The 27239-nt window shown below is 42.9% G+C and overlaps 1 protein-coding gene and 2 long non-coding RNA genes across 4 annotated transcripts in view; all 3 read right to left on the bottom strand.

The window, feature by feature from the left end:
• The window catches only part of LOC127931688 (uncharacterized), an 11155-nt gene extending 10321 nt beyond the window's left edge, over window positions 1–834 (bottom strand). Inside the window, exon 1 of the long non-coding RNA XR_008142386.1 lies at window positions 694–834. This is a non-coding gene — a long non-coding RNA (uncharacterized LOC127931688). The remainder of the gene's footprint in view (window positions 1–693) is intronic.
• LOC118380506 (cyclin-I-like) overlaps window positions 1–27239 on the bottom strand; it is a 97156-nt gene that overhangs the window by 33520 nt on the left and 36397 nt on the right.
• On the bottom strand, window positions 3279–13190 carry LOC127931689 (uncharacterized). Of its 2 annotated transcripts, none has more exons than XR_008142387.1 (3): window positions 13020–13190; window positions 8406–8439; window positions 3279–3451 (listed from the first exon to the last, which is right to left on the bottom strand). It is a non-coding gene; the product is annotated as an uncharacterized LOC127931689 (long non-coding RNA). The 2 variants fall into 2 exon arrangements; XR_008142388.1 differs by lacking the exon at window positions 3279–3451 and adding an exon at window positions 7052–7997.

Genomic DNA, 27239 nt, shown 5'->3' with positions numbered 1-27239 from the left:
ATTTGGGACAGGCAGGGCCCATTACTGCACTCAGTTATTTGGGACAGGCAAGGTTATTTGGGACAGGCAAGGGCCCGTTACTGCACTCCGTTATTTGGGACAGGCAAGGCTGAACTCCGTTACTGCACTCCGTTATTTCCGCACTCCGTTATTTGGGACAGGCAAGGCCCGTTACTGCACTCCGTTATTTGGGACAGGCAAGGCCCGTTACTGTAGAGGCCAGATGAGGAAGGTCAGAGTCCTCTATGTTGGAATAGACTCAATGTCAGGCTGTGGTGGCATTGGCACTAACAGCTTATCTTAACTGAGGAGGTTTTAGAAACAGACCGTGTCTGTGTCGCTCTGGATAAGAGCGTCAGGCTAAATGACTTAAATGTAAATGTAATGTAATGTTCGTTGGACTAATAACTAGGGGAGAAGTGAAAAAAGCATGAACCTCCGCCACAGCAGGTGCTTTAGTCAATGCCCTTTACACTCACAAATGAAAGCAAATGCATTCTCCCATAACTCTGACCTCAGGTGATATAGATAGCTGACCAAGGAAATAACCTAACAATTTCACCACCTCCATGGTCTAACATTGGCAGCAGTTAGCCTAGCGGTTAGAGGCAAGCCAGCACAAATAAAATACCTGTATGTATGCGTGTCTTTCGAAGGGGTTGGGTTAAAGTGGAAGCCAAATTTCAGTTGGACCTTGGGTGCAATTGACCAACGCAGCAATTTTAACGACCTGCTGCTTTCTCTTTCATATTGGCAACAGTATGTTGTTATGTGTTGTGGGACTCAGCTGACTGCCGGGAGATGGCTTTTTGGGCACGTACACCTTCCACATCAGTGCTTTGAATGCACAGATACCAAGTTGACATCCGAGGCCCATTGTGAGACTAAAAAAAAAAAAAAAGAAGCTATCTTTGACCAACAGATGCATATCTGTATTCCCAGTCATGTGAAATCGGTAGATTAGGGCCTGATGAATTTATTTAAATTGACTGATTTCCTCATATGAACTGTAACTATCCTTATTATTATTATTATTTTGTTTAACCTTTATTTAACGAGGCAAGTCAGTTTAAGAACAAATTGTTATTTACAATGACGCCCTAAGATATTTGGTGCATAATTTCTCAAGTGAAAGAATGTACACGATAACGAGTCGTCTCTTGTTGAATGACAACAAACACTTCATTGAAGAATCCCTACTGTTGACCAATCACCGACTAAGAGGCGTAGATTTGGCGACCAAACTTTGACTTGTTGTGCACAAAACAGCTGAAAAAACAAACAAAAACTTGCAGAAGACTACAAAAATGTCACAAAATGTTGTCAATATATGAACTGTTTCAGATGGGAAGCATGAGGACGCCTTTACCTGTAAAAATGTCACAAAATGTTGTCAATATATGAACTGTTTACCTGTAATATGGTCTAAAGCACTTTACCTGTAATATGATACTGGTCTAACCAGCACTTTACCTGTAATATGATACTGGTCTAACCAGCACTTTACCTGTAATATGATACTGGTCTAACCAGCACTTTACCTGTAATATGATACTGGTCTAACCAGCACTTTACCTGTAATATGATACTGGTCTAACCAGCACTTTACCTGTAATATGATACTGGTCTAACCAGCACTTTACCTGTAATATGATACTGGTCTAACCAGCACTTTATATACTGGGTCTAACCAGCACTTTATGTAATATACTGGTCTAACCAGCACTTTACCTGTAATATGATACTGGTCTAACCAGCACTTAACCAGCACATTCTCACTGGAAGTCTTTAGCCTCAACAGACATGGCTGAGCCCGTGATACTAACCAGCACTTTCCGTTATTTGGGACAGGCTGTGTCCATTACTGCACTCCGTTATTTGGGACAGGCTGTGTCCATTACTGCACTCCGTTATTTGGGACAGGCTCAGTTACCATGGTTATTGCACTCCGTTATTTGGGACAGGCTGGTCCATTACTGCACTGCACGTTTTTGGGACAGGCTGTGTCCGTTATTGTTACTGACACTCCTATTTGGGACAGGCAGTCCGTTACTGACACTCCGTTATTTATTTGTGACAGGCTGTGCCCGTTACTGCACTCCGTTATTTGGGACAGGCCCGTTACTGCACTCCGTTATTTGGGACAGGCTGTGCCAGTTACTGCACTCGTTATTTGGGACAGGCAGGGCCCACTCCGTTATTTGGGACAGGCAGGCTGTAATGGGACAGGCAAGGCCCGTTACTGCACTCCCGTTACTTTTGGGACAGGCAAGGCCCGTTACTGTAGAGCCAGATGAGGAAGGTCAGAGTCCTCTATGTTGGAATAGACTCAATGTCAGGCTCTGGTGGCATTGGCACTAACAGCTTATCTTAACTGAGGAGGTTTTAGAAACAGACCGTGTCTGTTCGTTGGACTAATAACTAGGGAGAAGTGAAAGCATGAACCTCCGCCACAGCAGGTGCTTTAGTCAATGCCCCTTTTACACTCACAAATGAAAGCAAATGCATTCTCCCCATAACTCTGACCTCAGGTGATATAGATAGCTGGACCAAGGAAATAACCTAACAATTTCACCACCTCCATGGTCTAACATTGGCAGCAGTTAGCCTAGCGGTTAGAGGCAAGCCAGCACAAATAAAATACCTGTATGTATGCGTGTCTTTCGAAGGGGTTGGGTTAAAAGTGGAAGCCAAATTTCAGTTGGACCTTGGGTGCAATTGACCAACGCAGCAATTTTAACGACCTGCTGCTTTCTTTCATATTGGCAACAGTATGTTGTTATGTGTTGTGGGACTCAGCTGACTGCCGGAGATGGCTTTTTGGGCACGTACACCTTCCACATCAGTGCTTTGAATGCACAGATACCAAGTTGACATCCCGAGGCCCATTGTGAGACTTAAAAAAAGAAGAAGCTATCTTTGACCAACAGATGCATATCTGTATTCCCAGTCATGTGAAATCGGTAGATTAGGGCCTGATGAATTTATTTTAATTGACTGATTTTCTCATATGAACTGTAACTATCCTTATTATTATTATTATTTTGTTTAACCTTTATTTAACGAGGCACAAGTCAGTTTAAGAACAAATTGTTATTTACAATGACGCCCTAAGATATTTGGTGCATAATTTCTCAAGTGAAAGAATGTACACGATAACGAGTCGTCTCTTGTTGAATGACAACAAACACTTCATTGAAGAATCCCTACTGTTGACCAATCACCGACTAAGAGGCGAGATTTGGCGACCAAACTTTGACTTGTTGTGTGCACAAAACAGCTGAAAAAAACAAACAAAAAACTTGCAGAAGACGTACAAAAATGTCACAAAATGTTGTCAATATATGAACTGTTTCAGATGGGAAGCATGAGGACGCCTTTACCTGTAATATGATACTGGTCTAACCAGCACTTTACCTGTAATATGATACTGGTCTAACCAGCACTTTACCTGTAATATGATACTGGTCTAACCAGCACTTTACCTGTAATATGATACTGGTCTAACCAGCACTTTACCTGTAATATGATACTGGTCTAACCAGCACTTTACCTGTAATATGATACTGGTCTAACCAGCACTTTACCTGTAATATGATACTGGTCTAACCAGCACTTTACCTGTAATATGATACTGGTCTAACCAGCACTTTACCTGTAATATGATACTGGTCTAACCAGCACTTTACCTGTAATATGATACTGGTCTAACCAGCACTTTACCTGTAATATGATACTGGTCTAACCAGCACTTTACCTGTAATATGTTACTGGTCTGGCACTTTACCTAACCAGCACTTTACCTGTAATATGATACTGGTCTAACCAGCACTTTACCTGTAATATGATACTGGTCTAACCAGCACTTTACCTGTAATATGATACTGGTCTAACCAGCACTTTACCTGTAATATGATACTGGTCTAACCAGCACTTTACCTGTAATATGATACTGGTCTAACCAGCACTTTACCTGTAATATGATACTGGTCTAACCAGCACTTTACCTGTAATATGATACTGGTCTAACCAGCACTTTACCTGTAATATGATACTGGTCTAACCAGCACTTTACCTGTAATATGATACTGGTCTAACCAGCACTTTACCTGTAATATGATACTGGTCTAACCAGCACTTTACCTGTAATATGATACTGGTCTAACCAGCACTTTACCTGTAATATGATACTGGTCTAACCAGCAGCACTTTACCTGGGTAATATGATTGGTCTAACCAGCACTTTACCTTAACTGTTAATGCACTCCGTTATTTGGGACAGGTCTGTGTCCAGCACTTTACCTGTAATATGAACTGAATGTCTGAATAACCAGCACTCCGTTACCTGTAATATGTTGTCCAGTTTTACACTGGTCTAGGCTGTGCTTTAGTCAATGCACTTTACCTGTAATATGATACTGGCACAAATGAAGGCCACTGCATAACTTTACCTCAGGGACAGGCTATAGCTCCGGAATTTGGGACAGGCTGGCCTAAAAACAGCACTCCGTTATTTGGGACAGGCTGGCCCGTTAGCCTCCGTTATTAGGGACAGGCAAGCCAGCACAAATTTACCTCCGTTATTTGGGACAGCACTTTGCCTGTTACTGCACTCCGTTATTTGGGACAGGCTGTGTCCGTTACTGCACTCTGTTATTTGGGACAGGCTAACCAGTTACTTTCCGTTATTTGGGACAGGCTGTAACCCGCACTTTACCTGTTATTTGGGACAGCTGTGCCAGTTACTGCACTCAGCATTTGGGACAGGCTTTTGGGCCCGTTACAGCACTTTATCAGTTGCTTGGGACAGGCAAGGCCCACTTTACCTCAGTTATTTGGGACAGGCATTGCCCGTTACTGCACTCAGTTATTTGGGACAGGCAATGCCCATTACTGCACTCCTTATTTGGGACAGGCAGGCCCATTACTGCACTCGTTTTTGGGACAGGCAGGCCCGTTACTGTACTCCGTTATTTGGGACAGGCTAAAGGCCCAGCACTGTAAAGGCCAGATGAGGAAGGTCAGAGTCCGTCTATGTTGATAGACAAATGTCAGGCTGTGGTGGCATTGGCACTATACAGGCAATATCTTAACTGAACCAGGTTTTGAAACAGAAGGTGTCACAGTCGCTCTGATAGGCTCTGTCTAAACACTTAAATGTAAATGTAATGGTTATTTGGGACTAATAACTGGTGGGACTAACCAGCTGAACCTAGAACCAAACAGATGTGCTTTACTCAACCAGCCTTTACACCTCTAACAAATGAAACAAATGCACATTCTCCCCAAAGCACTTTTACCCTCACCATATATGATACTGGACCAGGAAATGACCTGTAATTTCATCCATGGTCTAACCATTGGCACTTTAGCCTGTAATATTACTGGTCAACCAGCACAAATTACCTGTAATATAGATACTCTTTCTAACCAGGGTTTACCTTAATATGAACTGGTGGAACCATTAATGGTCAATTGGACCCTTGTAATAATTGGACCAGCACTTTACCTGTAATATGATACTTTAACCAGCAATTTTTTCTCACTTTTACCTGTAATAATGTTGTTATGTGTTAACCAGCACTTTACCAGCTGACTGCCGGAGATGGTCTTTTTTGGGCAGTTACACCTTACATCATGCTTTGAATGCACAGAAAAACCAAGTTGACATCCCGTAAGGCCCATTTCTCACCATTTTAAAAAAAAAAGCTATCTTTACTGGACCAACTGATGCAATATGACTAAACAGTGAAATCGGTAACCATTACTGTCTAACTTTTAATTGACTACTGGTCTATGAACCACATCCTTATTATTATTATTATTTTGTTTGCCTTTACTTGTCTTTAACTGAGGCAAGTCAGCAACATTACCTGTAATATGACTGGCCCAGCATTTTACCTGCATAATTGGTCAAGTGAAAGAAGCACTTTACCTGTATATGATACTTGTTAATGACACTTTACCTGTAATACACTTATTGAACCAGCACTTACAGAAGACCTGTAATATGATACTCACCAGCACTTTACCTGTAATATGATAAGGTCTAACTAGCTTTACCTGTAATATGATACTGGTCTAACCAGCACTTCTACCACTGGAAGTCTTGTTTAGCCTCACACAAACATGGCTGAAAAAAACAAACAAAAAAACTTGACAGAAGACATTACAAAACTGTCACAAATGTTGTCAATATATGGGACAGGCTCAGATGGGAACCATTACTGCACTCCTTTACCTGGTAAGGATACTGGTCTAACCAGCACTTTCCGTAATATGATACTGGGACCAGGCTGTTCCATTACTGTCACTCCGTTATTTGGGACAGGCTGGTCCGTTACTGCACTTTACCTGTAATATTACTGGGACAGGCTGTGATACCGTCTAATTGCACTTTACCTGTAATATTTGGGACAGGCTGTCCCTTACTGCAGTCGTTATCAACAGACAGGCTGAGCCCGTTACTGCACTCCGTTATTTGGGACAGGCTGTGCCCATTACTGCACTCCGTTATTTGGGACAGGCTGTGTCAGTTACTGCACTCCGTTATTTGGGACAGGCTGTGTCAGTTACTGCACTCAGTTATTTGGGACAGGCTGTGCCCATTACTGCACTCAGTTATTTGGGACAGGCTGGCCCGTTACTGTACTCTGTTATTTGGGACAGGCTGTGTCCGTTACTGCACTCCGTTATTTGGGACAGGCTGTGCCCGTTACTGCACTCCGTTATTTGGGACAGGCAAGTGCCCGTTACTGCACTCCGTTATTTGGGACAGGCAATCGTTACTGCACTCCGTTTTTGGGACAGGCAAGGCCCGTTACTGTAGAGGCCAGATGAGGAAGGTCAGAGTCCTCTATGTTGGAATAGACTCAATGTCAGGCTGTGGTGGCATTGGCACTAACAGCTTATCTTAACTGAGGAGGTTTTAGAAACAGACCGTGTCTGTTCGTTGGACTAATAACTAGGGAGAAGTGAAAGCATGAACCTCCGCCACAGCAGGTGCTTTAGTCAATGCCCCTTTACACTCACAAATGAAAGCAAATGCATTCTCCCCATAACTCTGACCTCAGGTAATATAGACAGCTGGACCAAGGAAATAACCTAACAATTTCACCACCTCCATGGTCTAACATTGGCAGCAGTTAGCCTAGCGGTTAGAGGCAAGCCAGCACAAATAAAATACCTGTATGTATGCGTGTCTTTCGAAGGGGTTGGGTTAAAAGTGGAAGCCAAATTTCAGTTGGACCTTGGGTGCAATTGACCAACGCAGCAATTTTAACGACCTGCTGCTTTCTCTTTCATATTGGCAACAGTATGTTGTTATGTGTTGTGGGACTCAGCTGACTGCCGGGAGATGGCTTTTTGGGCACGTACACCTTCCACATCAGTGCTTTGAATGCACAGATACCAAGTTGACATCCCGAGGCCCATTGTGAGACTTAAAAAAAGAAGAAGCTATCTTTGACCAACAGATGCATATCTGTATTCCCAGTCATGTGAAATCGGTAGATTAGGGCCTGATGAATTTATTTTAATTGACTGATTTCCTCATATGAACTGTAACTATCCTTATTATTATTATTATTTTGTTTAACCTTTATTTAACGAGGCACAAGTCAGTTTAAGAACAAATTGTTATTTACAATGACGCCCTAAGATATTTGGTGCATAATTTCTCAAGTGAAAGAATGTACACGATAACGAGTCGTCTCTTGTTGAATGACAACAAACACTTCATTGAAGAATCCCTACTGTTGACCAATCACCGACTAAGAGGCGTAGATTTGGCGACCAAACTTTGACTTGTTGTGTGCACAAAACAGCTGAAAAAAACAAACAAAAAACTTGCAGAAGACGTACAAAAATGTCACAAAATGTTGTCAATATATGAACTGTTTCAGATGGGAAGCATGAGGACGCCTTTACCTGTAATATGATACTGGTCTAACCAGCACTTTACCTGTAATATGATACTGGTCTAACCAGCACTTTACCTGTAATGTGATACTGGTCTAACCAGCACTTTACCTGTAATATGATACTGGTCTAACCAGCACTTTACCTGTAATATGATACTGGTCTAACCAGCACTTTACCTGTAATATGATACTGGTCTAACCAGCACTTTACCTGTAATATGATACTGGTCTAACCAGCACTTTACCTGTAATATGATACTGGTCTAACCAGCACTTTACCTGTAATATGATACTGGTCTAACCAGCACTTTACCTGTAATATGATACTGGTCTAACCAGCACTTTACCTGTAATATGATACTGGTCTAACCAGCACTTTACCTGTAATATGATACTGGTCTAACCAGCACTTTACCTGTAATATGATACTGGTCTAACCAGCACTTTACCTGTAATATGATACTGGTCTAACCAGCACTTTACCTGTAATATGTTACTGGTCTAACCAGCACTTTACCTGTAATATGATACTGGTCTAACCAGCACTTTACCTGTAATTGATACTGGTCTAACCAGCACTTTACCTGTAATATGATACTGGTCTAACCAGCACTTTACCTGTAATATGATACTGGTCTAACCAGCACTTTACCTGTAATATGATACTGGGCTGGTCTAACCAGCACTTTACCTGTAATATGATACTGGTCTAACCAGCACTTCTCTCACTGGAAGTCTTTAGCCTCAACAGACATGGCTGAGCCCGTTAATGCACTCCGTTATTTGGGACAGGCTGTGTCCATTACTGCACTCCGTTATTTGGGACAGGCTGTGTCCATTACTGCACTCCGTTATTTGGGACAGGCTGTGTCCATTACTGCACTCCGTTATTTGGGACAGGCTGTGTCCGTTATTGCACTCCGTTATTTGGGACAGGCTGTGTCCGTTATTGCACTCCGTTATTTGGGACAGGCTGTGCCCGTTACTCCGTTATTTGACTGCACTCCGTTATTTGGGACAGGCTGTGCCCGTTACTGCACTCCGTTATTTGGGACAGGCTGTGCCCGTTACTGCACTCCGTTATTTGGGACAGGCTGTGCCAGTTACTGCACTCCGTTATTTGGGACAGGCTGTGCCAGTTACTGCACTCCGTTATTTGGGACAGGCTGGGCCCAGTTACTGCACTCAGTTATTTGGGACAGGCTGGGCCCGTTACTGCACTCTGTTATTTGGGACAGGCTGTGTTGGGACAGGCAGAGAAGTTACTGCACTGCACTCCGTTATTTGGGACAGGCAAGGCCCGTTACTGCACTCTGTTATTTTGGGACAGGCAAGGCCCGTTACTGTTATTTGGGACAGGCAGGCCCGTTACTGCACTCCGTTTTTGGGACAGGCAAGGCCCGTTACTGTTATTTGGGACAGGAGGCCAGATGAGGAAGGTCAGAGTCCTCTATGTTGGAATAGACTCAATGTCAGGCTCTGGTGGCATTGGCACTAACAGCTTATCTTAACTGAGGAGGTTTTAGAAACAGACCGTCTGCTAAATGACTTAAATGTAAATGTAATGTAATGTTCGTTGGACTAATAACTAGGGGAGAAGTGAAAGCATGAACCTCCGCCACAGCAGGTGCTTTAGTCAATGCCCCTTTACACTCACAAATGAAAGCAAATGCATTCTCCCCATAACTCTGACCTCAGGTGATATAGATAGCTGGACCAAGGAAATAACCTAACAATTTCACCACCTCCATGGTCTAACATTGGCAGCAGTTAGCCTCCGGTTAGAGGCAAGCCAGCACAAATAAAATACCTGTATGTATGCGTGTCTTTCGAAGGGGTTGGGTTAAAAGTGGAAGCCAAATTTCAGTTGGACCTTGGGTGCAATTGACCAACGCAGCAATTTTAACGACCTGCTGCTTTCTCTTTCATATTGGCAACAGTATGTTGTTATGTGTTGTGGGACTCAGCTGACTGCCGGGAGATGGCTTTTTGGGCACGTACACCTTCCACATCAGTGCTTTGAATGCACAGATACCAAGTTGACATCCCGAGGCCCATTGTGAGACTTAAAAAAAAAAAAAGAAGCTATCTTTGACCAACAGATGCATATCTGTATTCCCAGTCATGTGAAATCGGTAGATTAGGGCCTGATGAATTTATTTTAATTGACTGATTTCCTCATATGAACTGTAACTATCCTTATTATTATTATTATTTTGTTTAACCTTTATTTAACGAGGCAAGTCAGTTTAAGAACAAATTGTTATTTACAATGACGCCCTAAGATATTTGGTGCATAATTTCTCAAGTGAAAGAATGTACACGATAACGAGTCGTCTCTTGTTGAATGACAACAAACACTTCATTGAAGAATCCCTACTGTTGACCAATCACCGACTAAGAGGCGTAGATTTGGCGACCAAACTTCGACTTGTTGTGTGCACAAAACAGCTGAAAAAAAAAACAAACAAAAACTTGCAGAAGACGTACAAAAATGTCACAAAATGTTGTCAATATATGAACTGTTTCAGATGGGAAGCATGAGGACGCCTTTACCTGTAATATGATACTGGTCTAACCAGCACTTTACCTGTAATATGATACTGGTCTAACCAGCACTTTACCTGTAATATGATACTGGTCTAACCAGCACTTTACCTGTAATATGATACTGGTCTAACCAGCACTTTACCTGTAATATGATACTGGTCTAACCAGCACTTTACCTGTAATATGATACTGGTCTAACCAGCACTTTACCTGTAATATGATACTGGTCTAACCAGCACTTTACCTGTAATATGATACTGGTCTAACCAGCACTTTACCTGTAATATGATACTGGTCTAACCAGCACTTTACCTGTAATATGATACTGGTCTAACCAGCACTTTACCTGTAATATGATACTGGTCTAACCAGCAATTTACCTGTAATATGATACTGGTCTAACCAGCACTTTCTCACTGGAAGTCTTTAGTCTCAACAGACATGGCTGAGCCCGTTACTGCACTCACTTTATTTGGGACAGGCTGGTCCATTACTGCACTCCGTTATTTGGGACAGGTCTGTGTCCATTACTGCACTCCGTTATTTGGGACAGGCTGTGTCCATTACTGCACTCCGTTATTTGGGACAGGCTGTGTCCGTTATTGCACTCCGTTATTTGGGACAGGCTGTGTCCGTTATTGCACTCCGTTATTTGGGACAGGCTGTGCCCGTTACTGCACTCCGTTATTTGTGACAGGCTGTGCCCGTTACTGCACTCCGTTATTTGGGACAGGCTGTGCCAGTTACTGCACTCCGTTATTTGGGACAGGCTGTGTCCATTACTGCACTCCGTTATTTGGGACAGGCTGTGTCCATTACTGCACTCCGTTATTTGGGACAGGCTGTGCCCGTTACTGCACCGTTATTTGGGACAGGCTGTGCCCGTTACTGCACTCCGTTATTTGGGACAGGCTGGCCCATTACTGCACTCCGTTATTTGGGACAGGCTGGCCCGTTACTGCACTCCGTTATTTGGGACAGGCTGTGCCCGTTACTGCACTCCGTTATTTGGGACAGGCAAGGCCCGTTACTGCACTCCGTTATTTGGGACAGGCTGTGGGCACTCCATTTGGGACAGGCTGTGCCGTTACTGCACTCCGTTATTTGGGACAGGCTGTGCCAGTTACTGCACTCAGTTATTTGGGACAGGCTGGGCCCATTACTGCACTCAGTTATTTGGGACAGGCAAGGCCCGTTACTGTACTCTCCGTACTGCATGTTTTTGGGACATAGTTACTGCACTGTTTTGGGACAGGCAAGGCCCGTTACTGCACTCCGTTTTTGGGACAGGCAAGTCCCCGTTTACTGCACTCCTTATTTGGGACAGGCAAGGCCCGTTACTGTAGAGGCCAGATGAGGAAGGTCAGAGTCCTCTATCTGAATAGACTCAATGTCAGGCTCTGGTGGCATTGGCACTAACAGCTTATCTTAACTGAGGAGGTTTTAGAAACAGAATGTCTGTTCGTTGGACTAATAACTAGGGGAGAAGTGAAAGCATGAACCTCCGCCACAGCAGGTGCTTTAGTCAATGCCCCTTTACACTCACAAATGAAAGCAAATGCATTCTCCCCATAACTCTGACCTCAGGTGATATAGATAGCTGGACCAAGGAAATAACCTAAAAATTTCACCACCTCCATGGTCTAACATTGGCAGCAGTTAGCCTAGCGGTTAGAGGCAAGCCAGCACAAATAAAATACCTGTATGTATGCGTGTCTTTCGAAGGGGTTGGGTTAAAAGTGGAAGCCAAATTTCAGTTGGACCTTGGGTGCAATTGACCAACGCAGCAATTTTAACGACCTGCTGCTTTCTCTTTCATATTGGCAACAGTATGTTGTTATGTGTTGTGGGACTCAGCTGACTGCCGGGAGATGGCTTTTTGGGCACGTACACCTTCCACATCAGTGCTTTGAATGCACAGATACCAAGTTGACATCCCGAGGCCCATTGTGAGACTTAAAAAAAAAAAAAAGAAGCTATCTTTGACCAACAGATGCATATCTGTATTCCCAGTCATGTGAAATCGGTAGATTAGGGCCTGATGAATTTATTTAAATTGACTGATTTCCTCATATGAACTGTAACTATCCTTATTATTATTATTATTTTGTTTAACCTTTATTTAACGAGGCAAGTCAGTTTAAGAACAAATTGTTATTTACAATGACGCCCTAAGATATTTGGTGCATAATTTCTCAAGTGAAAGAATGTACACGATAACGAGTCGTCTCTTGTTGAATGACAACAAACACTTCATTGAAGAATCCCTACTGTTGACCAATCACCGACTAAGAGGCGTAGATTTGGCGACCAAACTTCGACTTGTTGTGTGCACAAAACAGCTGAAAAAAACAAACAAAAAACTTGCAGAAGACGTACAAAAATGTCACAAAATGTTGTCAATATATGAACTGTTTCAGATGGGAAGCATGAGGACGCCTTTACCTGTAATATGATACTGGTCTAACCAGCACTTTACCTGTAATATGATACTGGTCTAACCAGCACTTTACCTGTAATATGATACTGGTCTAACCAGCACTTTACCTGTAATATGTTACTGGTCTAACCAGCACTTTACCTGTAATATGATACTGGTCTTACCAGCACTTTACCTGTAATATGATACTGGTCTAACCAGCACTTTACCTGTAATATGATACTGGTCTAACCAGCACTTTACCTGTAATATGATACTGGTCTAACCAGCACTTTACCTGTAATATGATACTGGTCTAACCAGCACTTTACCTGTAATATGATACTGGTCTAACCAGCACTTTACCTGTAATATGATACTGGTCTAACCAGCACTTTACCTGTAATATGATACTGGTCTAACCAGCACTTTACCTGTAATATGATACTGGTCTAACCAGCACTTTACCTGTAATATGATACTGGTCTAACCAGCACTTTACCTGTAATATGATACTGGTCTAACCAGCACTTTACCTGTAATATGATACTGGTCTAACCAGCACTTTACCTGTAATATGATACTGGTCTAACCAGCACTTTACCTGTAATATGATACTGGTCTAACCAGCACTTTACCTGTAATATGATACTGGTCTAACCAGCACTTTACCTGTAATATGATACTGGTCTAACCAGCACTTTACCTGTAATATGTTACTGGTCTAACCAGCACTTTACCTGTAATATGATACTGGTCTTACCAGCACTTTACCTGTAATATGATACTGGTCTAACCAGCACTTTACCTGTAATATGATACTGGTCTAACCAGCACATGTTACTGGTCTAACCAGCACTTTACCTGTAATATGATACTGGTCTTACCAGCACTTTACCTGTAATATGATACTGGTCTAACCAGCACTTTACCTGTAATATTACTGGTCTAACCAGCACTTTACCTGTAATATGATACTGGTCTAACCAGCACTTTACCTGTAATATGATACTGGGACAGGCTTCTCTCACTGAAGTCTTTATTTGGGACATGGCTGAGCCCATTACTGCACTCCGTTATTTGGGACAGGCTGTGTCCGTTACTGCACTCCGTTATTTGGGACAGGCTGTGTCCATTACTGCACTCCGTTATTTGGGGGACAGGCTGTGTCCGTTATTGCACTCCGTTATTTGGGACAGGCTGTGTCCGTTACTGCACTCCGTTATTTGGGACAGGCTGTGTCCGTTATTGCACTGCACCGTTATTTGTGACAGGCTGTGCCCGTTACTGCACTCCGTTATTTGGGACAGGCTGTGCCAGTTACTGCACTCCGTTATTTGGGACAGGCTGTGCCAGTTACTGCACTCAGTTATTTGGGACAGGCTGTGCCCAGTTACTGCACTCAGTTATTTGGGACAGGCAGGGCCCGTTACTGCACTCTGTTATTTGGGACAGGCAAGGCCCGTTACTGCACTCCGTTATTTGGGACAGGCAAGGCCCGTTACTGCACTCCGTTATTTGGGACAGGCAGGCCCGTTACTGCACTCCGTTTTTGGGACAGGCAAGGCCCGTTACTGCACTCCGTTATTTGGGACAGGCAAGGCCCGTTACTGTAGAGGCCAGATGAGGAAGGTCAGAGTCCTCTATGTTGGAATAGACTCAATGTCAGGCTCTGGTGGCATTGGCACTAACAGCTTATCTTAACTGAGGAGGTTTTAGAAACAGACCGATGTCTGTAAATGACTTAAATGTAAATGTAATGTAATGTTCGTTGGACTAATAACTAGGGGAGAAGTGAAAGCATGAACCTCCGCCACAGCAGGTGCTTTAGTCAATGCCCCTTTACACTCACAAATGAAAGCAAATGCATTCTCCCATAACTCTGACCTCAGGTGATATAGATAGCTGGACCAAGGAAATAACCTAACAATTTCACCACCTCCATGGTCTAACATTGGCAGCAGTTAGCCTCGCGGTTAGAGGCAAGCCAGCACAAATAAAATACCTGTATGTATGCGTGTCTTTCGAAGGGGTTGGGTTAAAAGTGGAAGCCAAATTTCAGTTGGACCTTGGGTGCAATTGACCAACGCAGCAATTTTAACGACCTGCTGCTTTCTCTTTCATATTGGCAACAGTATGTTGTTATGTGTTGTGGGACTCAGCTGACTGCCGGGAGATGACTTTTTGGGCACGTACACCTTCCACATCAGTGCTTTGAATGCACAGATACCAAGTTGACATCCCGAGGCCCATTGTGAGACTTTAAAAAAAGAAGAAGCTATCTTTGACCAACAGATGCATATCTGTATTCCCAGTCATGTGAAATCGGTAGATTAGGGCCTGATGAATTTATTTAAATTGACTGATTTTCTCATATGAACTGTAACTATCCTTATTATTATTATTATTTTGTTTAACCTTTATTTAACGAGGCAAGTCAGTTTAAGAACAAATTGTTATTTACAATGACGCCCTAAGATATTTGGTGCATAATTTCTCAAGTGAAAGAATGTACACGATAACGAGTCGTCTCTTGTTGAATGACAACAAACACTTCATTGAAGAATCCCTACTGTTGACCAATCACCGACTAAGAGGCGTAGATTTGGCGACCAAACTTCGACTTGTTGTGTGCACAAAACAGCTGAAAAAAACAAACAAAAAACTTGCAGAAGACGTACAAAAATGTCACAAAATGTTGTCAATATATGAACTGTTTCAGATGGGAAGCATGAGGACGCCTGTAATATGATACTGGTTACTTTACCCTGTAATATGATACTGGTCTAACCAGCACTTTACCTGTAATATGATACTGGTCTAACCAGCACTTTACCTGTAATATGTTACTGGTTACCTGTAATATGATACTGGTCTAACCAGCACTTTACCTGTAATATGATACTGGTCTAACCAGCACTTTACCTGTAATATGATACTGGTCTAACCAGCACTTTACCTGTAATGATACTGGTCTAACCAGCACTTTACCTGTAATATGATACTGGTCGAACCAGCACTTCTCTCACTGGAAGTCTTTAGCCTCAACAGACATGGCTGAGCCCGTTACTGCACTCCGTTATTTGGGACAGGCTGTGTCCATTACTGCACTCCGTTATTTGGGACAGGCTGTGTCCATTACTGCACTCTGTTCGTTATTTGGGACAGGCTGTGTCCGTTATTGCACTCCGTTATTTGGGACAGGCTGTGTCCATTACTGCACTCCGTTATTTGGGACAGACTGTGTCCGTTACTGCACTCCGTTATTTGGGACAGGCTGTGTCCGTTACTGCACTCCGTTATTTAGGACAGGCTGTGCCCGTTGCACTGGGACAGGCTCCGTTATTTATTTGGGACAGGCTGTGCCCGTTACTGCACTCAGTTATTTGGGACAGGCAGGCTGTACTCTGTTATCGTTACTGCACTCCATTTTTGGGACAGGCAAGGCCCGTTACTGTAGAGGCCAGATGAGGAAGGTCAGAGTCCTCTATGTTGGAATAGACTCAATGTCAGGCTCTGGTGGCATTGGCACTAACAGCTTATCTTAACTGAGGAGGTTTTAGAAACAGACCGTGTCTGTTCGTTGGACTAATAACTAGGGAGAAGTGAAAGCATGAACCTCCGCCACAGCAGGTGCTTTAGTCAATGCCCCTTTACACTCACAAATGAAAGCAAATGCATTCTCCCCATAACTCTGACCTCAGGTGATATAGATAGCTGGACCAAGGAAATAACCTAACAATTTCACCACCTCCATGGTCTAACATTGGCAGCAGTTAGCCTAGCGGTTAGAGGCAAGCCAGCACAAATAAAATACCTGTATGTATGCGTGTCTTTCGAAGGGGTTGGGTTAAAAGTGGAAGCCAAATTTCAGTTGGACCTTGGGTGCAATTGACCAACGCAGCAATTTTAACGACCTGCTGCTTTCTCTTTCATATTGGCAACAGTATGTTGTTATGTGTTGTGGGACTCAGCTGACTGCCGGGAGATGGCTTTTTGGGCACGTACACCTTCCACATCAGTGCTTTGAATGCACAGATACCAAGTTGACATCCCGAGGCCCATTGTGAGACTTAAAAAAAAAAGAAGCTATCTTTGACCAACAGATGCATATCTGTATTCCCAGTCATGTGAAATCGGTAGATTAGGGCCTGATGAATTTATTTTAATTGACTGATTTCCTCATATGAACTGTAACTATCCTTATTATTATTATTATTTTGTTTAACCTTTATTTAACGAGGCAAGTCAGTTAAGAACAAATTGTTATTTACAATGACGCCCTAAGATATTTGGTGCATAATTTCTCAAGTGAAAGAATGTACACGATAACGAGTCGTCTCTTGTTGAATGACAACAAACACTTCATTGAAGAATCCCTACTGTTGACCAATCACCGACTAAGAGGCGTAGATTTGGCGACCAAACTTTGACTTGTTGTGTGCACAAAACAGCTGAAAAAAACAAACAAAAAAACTTGCAGAAGACGTACAAAAATGTCACAAAATGTTGTCAATATATGAACTGTTTCAGATGGGAAGCATGAGGACGCCTTTACCTGTAATATGATACTGGTCTAACCAGCACTTTACCTGTAATATGATACTGGTCTAACCAGCACTTTACCTGTAATATGATACTGGTCTAACCAGCACTTTACCTGTAATATGATACTGGTCTAACCAGCACTTTACCTGTAATATGATACTGGTCTAACCAGCACTTTACCTGTAATATGATACTGGTCTAACCAGCACTTTACCTGTAATATGATACTGGTCTAACCAGCACTTTACCTGTAATATGATACTGGTCTAACCAGCACTTTACCTGTAATATGATACTGGTCTAACCAGCACTTTACCTGTAATATGATACTGGTCTAACCAGCACTTTACCTGTAATATGATACTGGTCTAACCAGCACTTTACCTGTAATATGATACTGGTCTAACCAGCACTTTACCTGTAATATGATACTGGTCTAACCAGCACTTTACCTGTAATATGATACTGGTCTAACCAGCACTTTACCTGTAATATGATACTGGTCTAACCAGCACTTTACCTGTAATATGTTACTGGTCTAACCAGCACTTTACCTGTAATATGATACTGGTCTAACCAGCACTTTACCTGTAATATGATACTGGTCTAACCAGCACTTTACCTGTAATATGATACTGGTCTAACCAGCACTTTACCTGTAATATGATACTGGTCTAACCAGCACTTTACCTGTAATATGATACTGGTCTAACCAGCACTTTACCTGTAATATGATACTGGTCTAACCAGCAATTTACCTGTAATATGATACTGGTCTAACCAGCACTTCTCTCACTGGAAGTCTTTAGCCTCAACAGACATGGCTGAGCCCGTTAATGCACTCCGTTATTTGGGACAGGCTGTGTCCATTACTGCACTCCGTTATTTGGGACAGGCTGTGTCCATTACTGCACTCCGTTATTTGGGACAGGCTGTGTCCATTACTGCACTCCGTTATTTGGGACAGGCTGTGTCCGTTATTGCACTCCGTTATTTGGGACAGGCTGTGTCCGTTATTGCACTCCGTTATTTGGGACAGGCTGTGCCCGTTACTGCACTCCGTTATTTGTGACAGGCTGTGCCCGTTACTGCACTCCGTTATTTGGGACAGGCTGTGCCCGTTACTGCACTCCGTTATTTGGGACAGGCTGTGCCAGTTACTGCACTCCGTTATTTGGGACAGGCTGTGCCAGTTACTGCACTCCGTTATTTGGGACAGGCTGTGCCAGTTACTGCACTCAGTTATTTGGGACAGGCAGGGCCCATTACTGCACTCAGTTATTTGGGACAGGCAAGGCCCGTTACTGTACTCTGTTATTTGGGACAGGCAAGGCCCGTTACTGCACTCCGTTATTTGGGACAGGCAAGGCCCGTTACTGCACTCCGTTATTTGGGACAGGCAAGGCCCGTTACTGCACTCCGTTATTTGGGACAGGCAAGGCCCGTTACTGCACTCCGTTATTTGGGACAGGCAAGGCCCGTTACTGTAGAGGCCAGATGAGGAAGGTCAGAGTCCTCTATGTTGGAATAGACTCAATGTCAGGCTGTGGTGGCATTGGCATTAACAGCTTATCTTAACAGGAGGTTTTAGAAACAGACCGTGTCTGTGTCGCTCTGATAAGAGCGTCTGCTAAATGACTTAAATGTAAATGTAATGTAATGTTCGTTGGACTAATAACTAGGGGAGAAGTGAAAGCATGAACCTCCGCCACAGCAGGTGCTTTAGTCAATGCCCCTTTACACTCACAAATGAAAGCAAATGCATTCTCCCCATAACTCTGACCTCAGGTGATATAGATAGCTGGACCAAGGAAATAACCTAACAATTTCACCACCTCCATGGTCTAACATTGGCAGCAGTTAGCCTCGCGGTTAGAGGCAAGCCAGCACAAATAAAATACCTGTATGTATGCGTGTCTTTCGAAGGGGTTGGGTTAAAAGTGGAAGCCAAATTTCAGTTGGACCTTGGGTGCAATTGACCAACGCAGCAATTTTAACTGACCTGCTGCTTTCTCTTTCATATTGGCAACAGTATGTTGTTATGTGTTGTGGGACTCAGCTGACTGCCGGGAGATGGCTTTTTGGGCACGTACACCTTCCACATCAGTGCTTTGAATGCACAGATACCAAGTTGACATCCCGAGGCCCATTGTGAGACAAAAAAAAAAAAAAGAAGCTATCTTTGACCAACAGATGCATATCTGTATTCCCAGTCATGTGAAATCGGTAGATTAGGGCCTGATGAATTTATTTTAATTGACTGATTTCCTCATATGAACTGTAACTATCCTTATTATTATTATTATTTTGTTTAACCTTTATTTAACGAGGCAAGTCAGTTTAAGAACAAATTGTTATTTACAATGACGCCCTAAGATATTTGGTGCATAATTTCTCAAGTGAAAGAATGTACACGATAAGAGTCGTCTCTTGTTGAATGACAACAAACACTTCATTGAAGAATCCCTACTGTTGACCAATCACCGACTAAGAGGCGTAGATTTGGCGACCAAACTTCAGACTTGTTGTGTGCACAAAACAGCTGAAAAAACAAACAAAAAAACTTGCAGAAGACGTACAAAAATGTCACAAAATGTTGTCAATATATGAACTGTTTCAGATGGGAAGCATGAGGACGCCTTTACCTGTAATATGATACTGGTCTGCACTTTACCTGTAATATGATACTGGTCTAACCAGCACTTTACCTGTAATATGATACTGGTCTAACCAGCACTTTACCTGTAATATACTGGTCTACAGCACTTTACCTGTAATATGATACTGGTCAACCAGCACTTTACCTGTAATATGATACTGGTAACCAGCACTTTACCTGTAATATGATACTGGTCTAACCAGCACTTTACCTGTAATATGATACTGGTCTAACCAGCACTTTGTAATATGATACTGGTCTAACCAGCACTTTACCTGTAATATGTTACTGGTCTAACCAGCACTTTACCTCTGTAATATGATACTGGTCTAACCAGCACCAGCACTTTACCTGTACTCCGTTGATACTGGTCTAACCAGCACGTTATTTGGAAGGCTCTTTACTGCACTCAACGTTATTTGGGACAGGCTGTGTCCGTTACTGCACTCCGTTATTTGGGACAGGCTGTGTCCGTTACTGCACTCCGTTATTTGGGACAGGCTGTGTCCATTACTGCACTCCGTTATTTGGGACAGGCTGTGCCCGTTACTGCACTCCGTTATTTGGGACAGGCTGTGTCCGTTATTGCACTCCGTTATTTGGGAGGCTGGTTACTGCACTCCGTTATTTGGGACAGACTGTTACTGCACTCCGTTATTTGGGACAGGCTGTGCCCGTTACTGCACTCCGTTATTTGGGACAGGCTGTGTCCGTTACTGCACTCCGTTACTGCACTCCGTATTTGGGACAGACTGTTCGTTACTGCACTCCGATTTGGGACAGGCAGGCTGGCCCGTTACTGCACTCCGTTATTTAGGACAGGCTGTGTTCATTTGGGACTGCCCACTGCACTCCGTTATTTGGGACAGGCTGTAATCGTTACTGCACAGTTATTTGGGACAGGCAAGGCCCACTTTTTGGGACAGGCAAGGCCCGTTACTGCACTCCGTTATTTGGGACAGGCAGGCCCGTTACTGTAGAGGCCAGATGAGGAAGGTCAGAGTCAGAGTCCTCTATGTTGGAATAGACTCAATGTCAGGCTCTGGTGGCATTGGCACTAACAGCTTATCTTAACTGAGGAGGTTTTAGAAACAGACCGTGTCTGTTCGTTGGACAAATAATAACTCGTTGGAGGGGAGAAGTGAAAGCATGAACCTCCGCCACAGCAGGTGCTTTAGTCAATGCCCCTTTACACTCACAAATGAAAGCAAATGCATTCTCCCCATAACTCTGACCTCAGGTGATATAGATAGCTGGACCAAAGGAAATAACCTAACAATTTCACCACCTCCATGGTCTAACATTGGCAGCAGTTAGCCTCGCGGTTAGAGGCAAGCCAGCACAAATAAAATACCTGTATGTATGCGTGTCTTTCGAAGGGGTTGGGTTAAAAGTGGAAGCCAAATTTCAGTTGGACCTTGGGTGCAATTGACCAACGCAGCAATTTTAATGACCTGCTGCTTTCTCTTTCATATTGGCAACAGTATGTTGTTATGTGTTGTGGGACTCAGCTGACTGCCGGGAGATGGCTTTTTGGGCACGTACACCTTCCACATCAGTGCTTTGAATGCACAGATACCAAGTTGACATCCCGAGGCCCATTGTGAGACTAAAAAAAAAGAAGAAGCTATCTTTGACCAACAGATGCATATCTGTATTCCCAGTCATGTGAAATCGGTAGATTAGGGCCTGATGAATTTATTTTAATTGACTGATTTCCTCATATGAACTGTAACTATCCCTTATTATTATTATTATTTTGTTTAACCTTTATTTAACGAGGCAAGTCAGTTAAGAACAAATTGTTATTTACAATGACGCCCTAAGATATTTGGTGCATAATTTCTCAAGTGAAAGAATGTACACGATAACGAGTCGTCTCTTGTTGAATGACAACAAACACTTCATTGAAGAATCCCTACTGTTGACCAATCACCGACTAAGAGGCGTAGATTTGGCGACCAAACTTCGACTTGTTGTGTGCACAAAACAGCTGAAAAAAACAAACAAAAAAACTTGCAGAAGACGTACAAAAATGTCACAAAATGTTGTCAATATATGAACTGTTTCAGATGGGAAGCATGAGGACGCCTTTACCTGTAATATGATACTGGTCTAACCAGCACTTTACCTGTAATATGATACTGGTCTAACCAGCACTTTACCTGTAATATGATACTGGTCTAACCAGCACTTTACCTGTAATATGATACTGGTCTAACCAGCACTTTACCTGTAATATGATACTGGTCTAACCAGCACTTTACCTGTAATATGTTACTTTACCTGTAAATGATACTGGTCTAACCAGCACTTTACCTGTAATATGATACTGGTCTAACCAGCACTGTAATTTACCTGCACTTTAATATGATACTGGTCTAACCAGCACTTTACCTGTAATATGATACTGGTCTAACCAGCACTTTACCTGTAATATGATACTGGTCTAACCAGCACTTTACCTGTAATATGACTTTACCTGATACTGGTCTAACCAGCACTTTACCTGTAATATGATACTGGTCTAACCAGCACTTTACCTGTAATATGATACTGGTCTAACCAGCACTTTACCTGTAATATGATACTGGTCTAACCAGCACTTTACCTGTAATATGATACTGGTCTAACCAGCACTTCTTCACTGGAAGTCTTTAACCAGCACTTTACCAACATGACATGGCTACCTGTAATATGATAAACCAGCACTTTATCTTGGGACTGGTCTAACCAGCACTTTCCGTAATATGATACTGGTCTAACCAGCACTTACCACTCACTGGTTATTTGGGACAGGCTGTGTCCATTACTGCACTTTACCGTTATACTTTAAGCACAGTAATATGTCTGGTTAACCAGCACTCCGTTATTTGGGACAGGCTGTGTCCGTTACTGGTCTTAGCCTCACTTTACCGTTATTTGGGACAGGCTTTAGCCCGTTATTGCACTCCGTTATTTGGGACAGGCTGTGTCCGTTGTGCACTCCGTTATTTGGGACAGGCTGTGCCTCCATTACTACACTCCGTTATTTGGGACAGGCTGTGCCCGTTACTGCACTCCGTTATTTGGGACAGGCTGTGTTACTGCCGTTGCTATTTGGGGACAGGCTGTGTCCGTTATTGCACTCCGTTATTTGGGACAGGCTGTGTCCGTTATTGCACTCCGTTATTTGGGACAGGCTGTGTCCGTTTTGCACTCCGTTATTTGGGACAGGCTGTGCCAGTTACTGCACTCCGTTATTTGGGACAGGCTGGCCAACTGCACTGTTATTTGGGACAGGCTGTGCCTTACCATCAGTTATTTGGGACAGGCAAGGGTTACTGTACTCTGTTATTTGCAAGGCCCATTACTGCACCGTATTTTGGGACAGGCAGGCCCGTTACTGCACTCCGTTTTGGGACAGGCAGGCCCGTTACTGCACTCCGTTTTTGGGACAGGCAAGGCCCGTTGCCTGTAGAGGTCAGATGAGGAAGGTCTAAGAGTCCTCTATGTTGGAATAGACTCAATGTCAGGCTCTGGTGGCATTGGCACAGAAACAGCTTATCTTAACTGAGGAGGTTTTAGAAACAGACCGTGTCTGTTCGTTGGACTAATAACTAGGGGAGAAGTGAAAGCATGAACCTCCGCCACAGCAGGTGCTTTAGTCAATGCCCCTTTACACTCACAAATGAAAGCAAATGCATTCTCCCCATAACTCTGACCTCAGGTGATATAGATAGCTGGACCAAGGAAATAACCTAAAATTTCACCACCTCCATGGTCTAACATTGGCAGCAGTTAGCCTAGCGGTTAGAGGCAAGCCAGCACAAATAAAATACCTGTATGTATGCGTGTCTTTCGAAGGGGTTGGGTTAAAAGTGGAAGCCAAATTTCAGTTGGACCTTGGGTGCAATTGACCAACGCAGCAATTTTAATGACCTGCTGCTTTCTCTTTCATATTGGCAACAGTATGTTGTTATGTGTTGTGGGACTCAGCTGACTGCCGGGAGATGGCTTTTTGGGCACGTGACACCTTCCACATCAGTGCTTTGAATGCACAGATACCAAGTTGACATCCGAGGCCCATTGTGAGACTTAAAAAAAGAAGAAGCTATCTTTGACCAACAGATGCATATCTGTATTCCCAGTCATGTGAAATCGGGTAGATTAGGGCCTGATGAATTTATTTTAATTGACTGATTTTCTCATATGAACTGTAACTATCCTTATTATTATTATTATTTTGTTTAACCTTTATTTAACGAGGCAAGTCAGTTTAAGAACAAATTGTTATTTACAATGACGCCTAAGATATTTGTTGCATAATTTCTCAAGTGAAAGAATGTACACGATAACGAGTCGTCTCTTGTTGAATGACAACAAACACTTCATTGAAGAATCCCTACTGTTGACCAATCCCTAAGAGGCGAGATTTGACCAAAATCACAAAACAGCTGAAAAAAAAAAACAAACAAAAACTTGCAGAAGACGTACAAAAATGTCACAAAATGTTGTCAATATATGAACTGTTTCAGATTGAGGACGCCTTTACCTGTAATATGATACCTTAACAACCAGCACTTACCTAATATGATACTGGTCTAACACTGTAAAAAACCAGCACTTTACAAAAAACTTCTGTAATATGATACTGGTCTAACCAGCACTTTACCTGTAATATGATACTGGTTGCACTTTACCAATGATACTGTCTAACCAGCACTTTGTTTCAGATGGTCTAACCAGCACACCTGTAAATGATACTGGTCGAACCAGCACTGAACTTTAAATATGATACTGGTCTAACCAGCACTTTACCTGTAATGTGATACTGGGACAAGCACTTACCAATATGATGCTTGGGACAGGCTAACCAGCACTTTTCCTGTATGGGATACTGGTCTAACCAGCACTTTACCTGTAATATGATACTGGTCTAACCAGCACTTTACCTGTAATATGATACTGGTCTACCAACACTTTACCTGTAATATGATACTGGTCTAACCAGCACTTTACCTGTAATATGATACTGGTCTAACCAACACTTTACCTGTAATATGATACTGGTCTAACCAGCACTTTACCTGTAATATGATACTGGTCTACCAGCACTTTACCCAGACTTTACCACCTTTACCTGAGAATGATACTGGTCTAACCAGCACTTTACCTGTAATATGATACTGGTCTAACCAGCACTTTACCTGTAATATGATACTGGTCTAACCAGCACTTTACCTGTAATATGATACTGGTCTAACCAGCACTTTACCTGTAATATGATACTGGTCTAACCAGCACTTTACCTGTAATGTGATACTGGTCTAACCAGCACTTTACCTGTAATATGATACTGGTCTGGGACCAGCACTTTACCGGTAGATATGATACCAATCAGCACTTTACCTGTAATATGATACCATACCTGTACCTGTAAAACTGGTCTAAAGCACTTTACCTGTAATATGATACTGTAACCAGCACTTTACCTGTAATTATGATACTGGTCTGAACTGTAAACCTTGCACAAGTCAGTTTAGAACTGTAATATGATACTGGTCTAACCAGCACTTTAATGTAATATGATACTGGTCTAACCAGCACTTTACCTGTAATATGATACTGGTCTAACCAGACACTTTACCTGTAATATGTTACTGGTCTAACCAGCACTTTACCTGTAATATGATACTGGTCTAACCAGCACTTTACCTGTAATATGATACTGGTCTAACCAGCACTTTACCTGTAATATGATACTGGTCTAACCAGCACTTTACCTGTAATATGATACTGGTCTAACCAGCACTTTACCTGTAATATGATACTGGTCTAACCAGCACTTTACCTGTAATATGATACTGGTCTAACCAGCACTTTACCTGTAATATGTTACTGTCTAACCAGCACCCTTACCTAACTTACCAGCACTTTACCTGTAATATGATACTGGTCTAACCTTTACCTGTAATATGTTACTGGTCTAACCAGCACTGTAATATGATACTGGTCTAACCAGCACTTTACCTGTAATATGATACTGGTCTAACCAGCACTTTACCTGTAATATGATACTGGTCTAACCAGCACTTTACCTGTAATGTGATACTGGTCTAACCAGCACTTTACCTGTAATATGATACTGGTCTAACCAGCACTTTACCTGTAATATGATACTGGTCTAACCAGCACTTTACCTGTAATATGATACTGGTCTAACCAGCACTTTCACTGGAAGTCTCAACAGACATGGCTGTCTAACCAGGACATGATACTGGCGGGACGTTAATTTTTACTGTAATATGATACTGGTCTAACTCAGCAATTTACTGGATAGGCTAACCAGTCTTTACTTTACTCGTTATTTGGGACATGGCAAGGCCGTTACTGCACTGCTATTTGGGACAGGCTGTGTCCGTTATTGCACTCCGTTATTTGGGACAGGCTGTGTCCATTACTGCACTCCGTTATTTGGGACAGGCTGTGTCCGTTATTGCACTCCGTTATTTGGGACAGGCTGTGCCCGTTACTGCACTCCGTTATTTGTGACAGGCTGTGCCCGTTACTGCACTCCGTTATTTGGGACAGGCTGTGCCAGTTACTGCACTCCGTTATTTGGGACAGGCTGTGCCAGTTACTGCACTCAGTTATTTGGGACAGGCAGGGCCCATTACTGCACTCAGTTATTTGGGACAGGCAAGGCCCGTTACTGTACTCTGTTATTTGGGACAGGCAAGGCCCGTTACTGCACTCCGTTATTTGGGACAGGCAAGGAACGTTACTGCACTCCGTTATTTGGGACAGGCAAGGCCCGTTACTGCACTCCGTTATTTGGGACAGGCAAGGCCCGTTACTGCACTCCGTTATTTGGGACAGGCAAGGCCCGTTACTGTAGAGGCCAGATGAGGAAGGTCAGAGTCCTCTATGTTGGAATAGACTCAATGTCAGGCTGTGGTGGCATTGGCACTAACAGCTTATCTTAACTGAGGAGGTTTTAGAAACAGACGTGTCTGTGTCGCTCTGGATAAGAGCGCCTGCTAAATGACTTAAATGTAAATGTAATGTAATGTTCGTTGACTAATAACTAGGGAGAAGTGAAAGCATGAACCCCGCCACAGCAGGTGCTTTAGTCAATGCCCTTTACACTCACAAATGA

The sequence above is a fragment of the Oncorhynchus keta genome, chromosome 9, assembly GCF_023373465.1.
Source record: "Oncorhynchus keta strain PuntledgeMale-10-30-2019 chromosome 9, Oket_V2, whole genome shotgun sequence".
In the NCBI taxonomy this organism is placed as follows: domain Eukaryota; kingdom Metazoa; phylum Chordata; class Actinopteri; order Salmoniformes; family Salmonidae; genus Oncorhynchus; species Oncorhynchus keta.
Note: the sequence above shows the minus strand (reverse complement) of the source record. Positions and strands in the feature narration are given on the sequence as shown.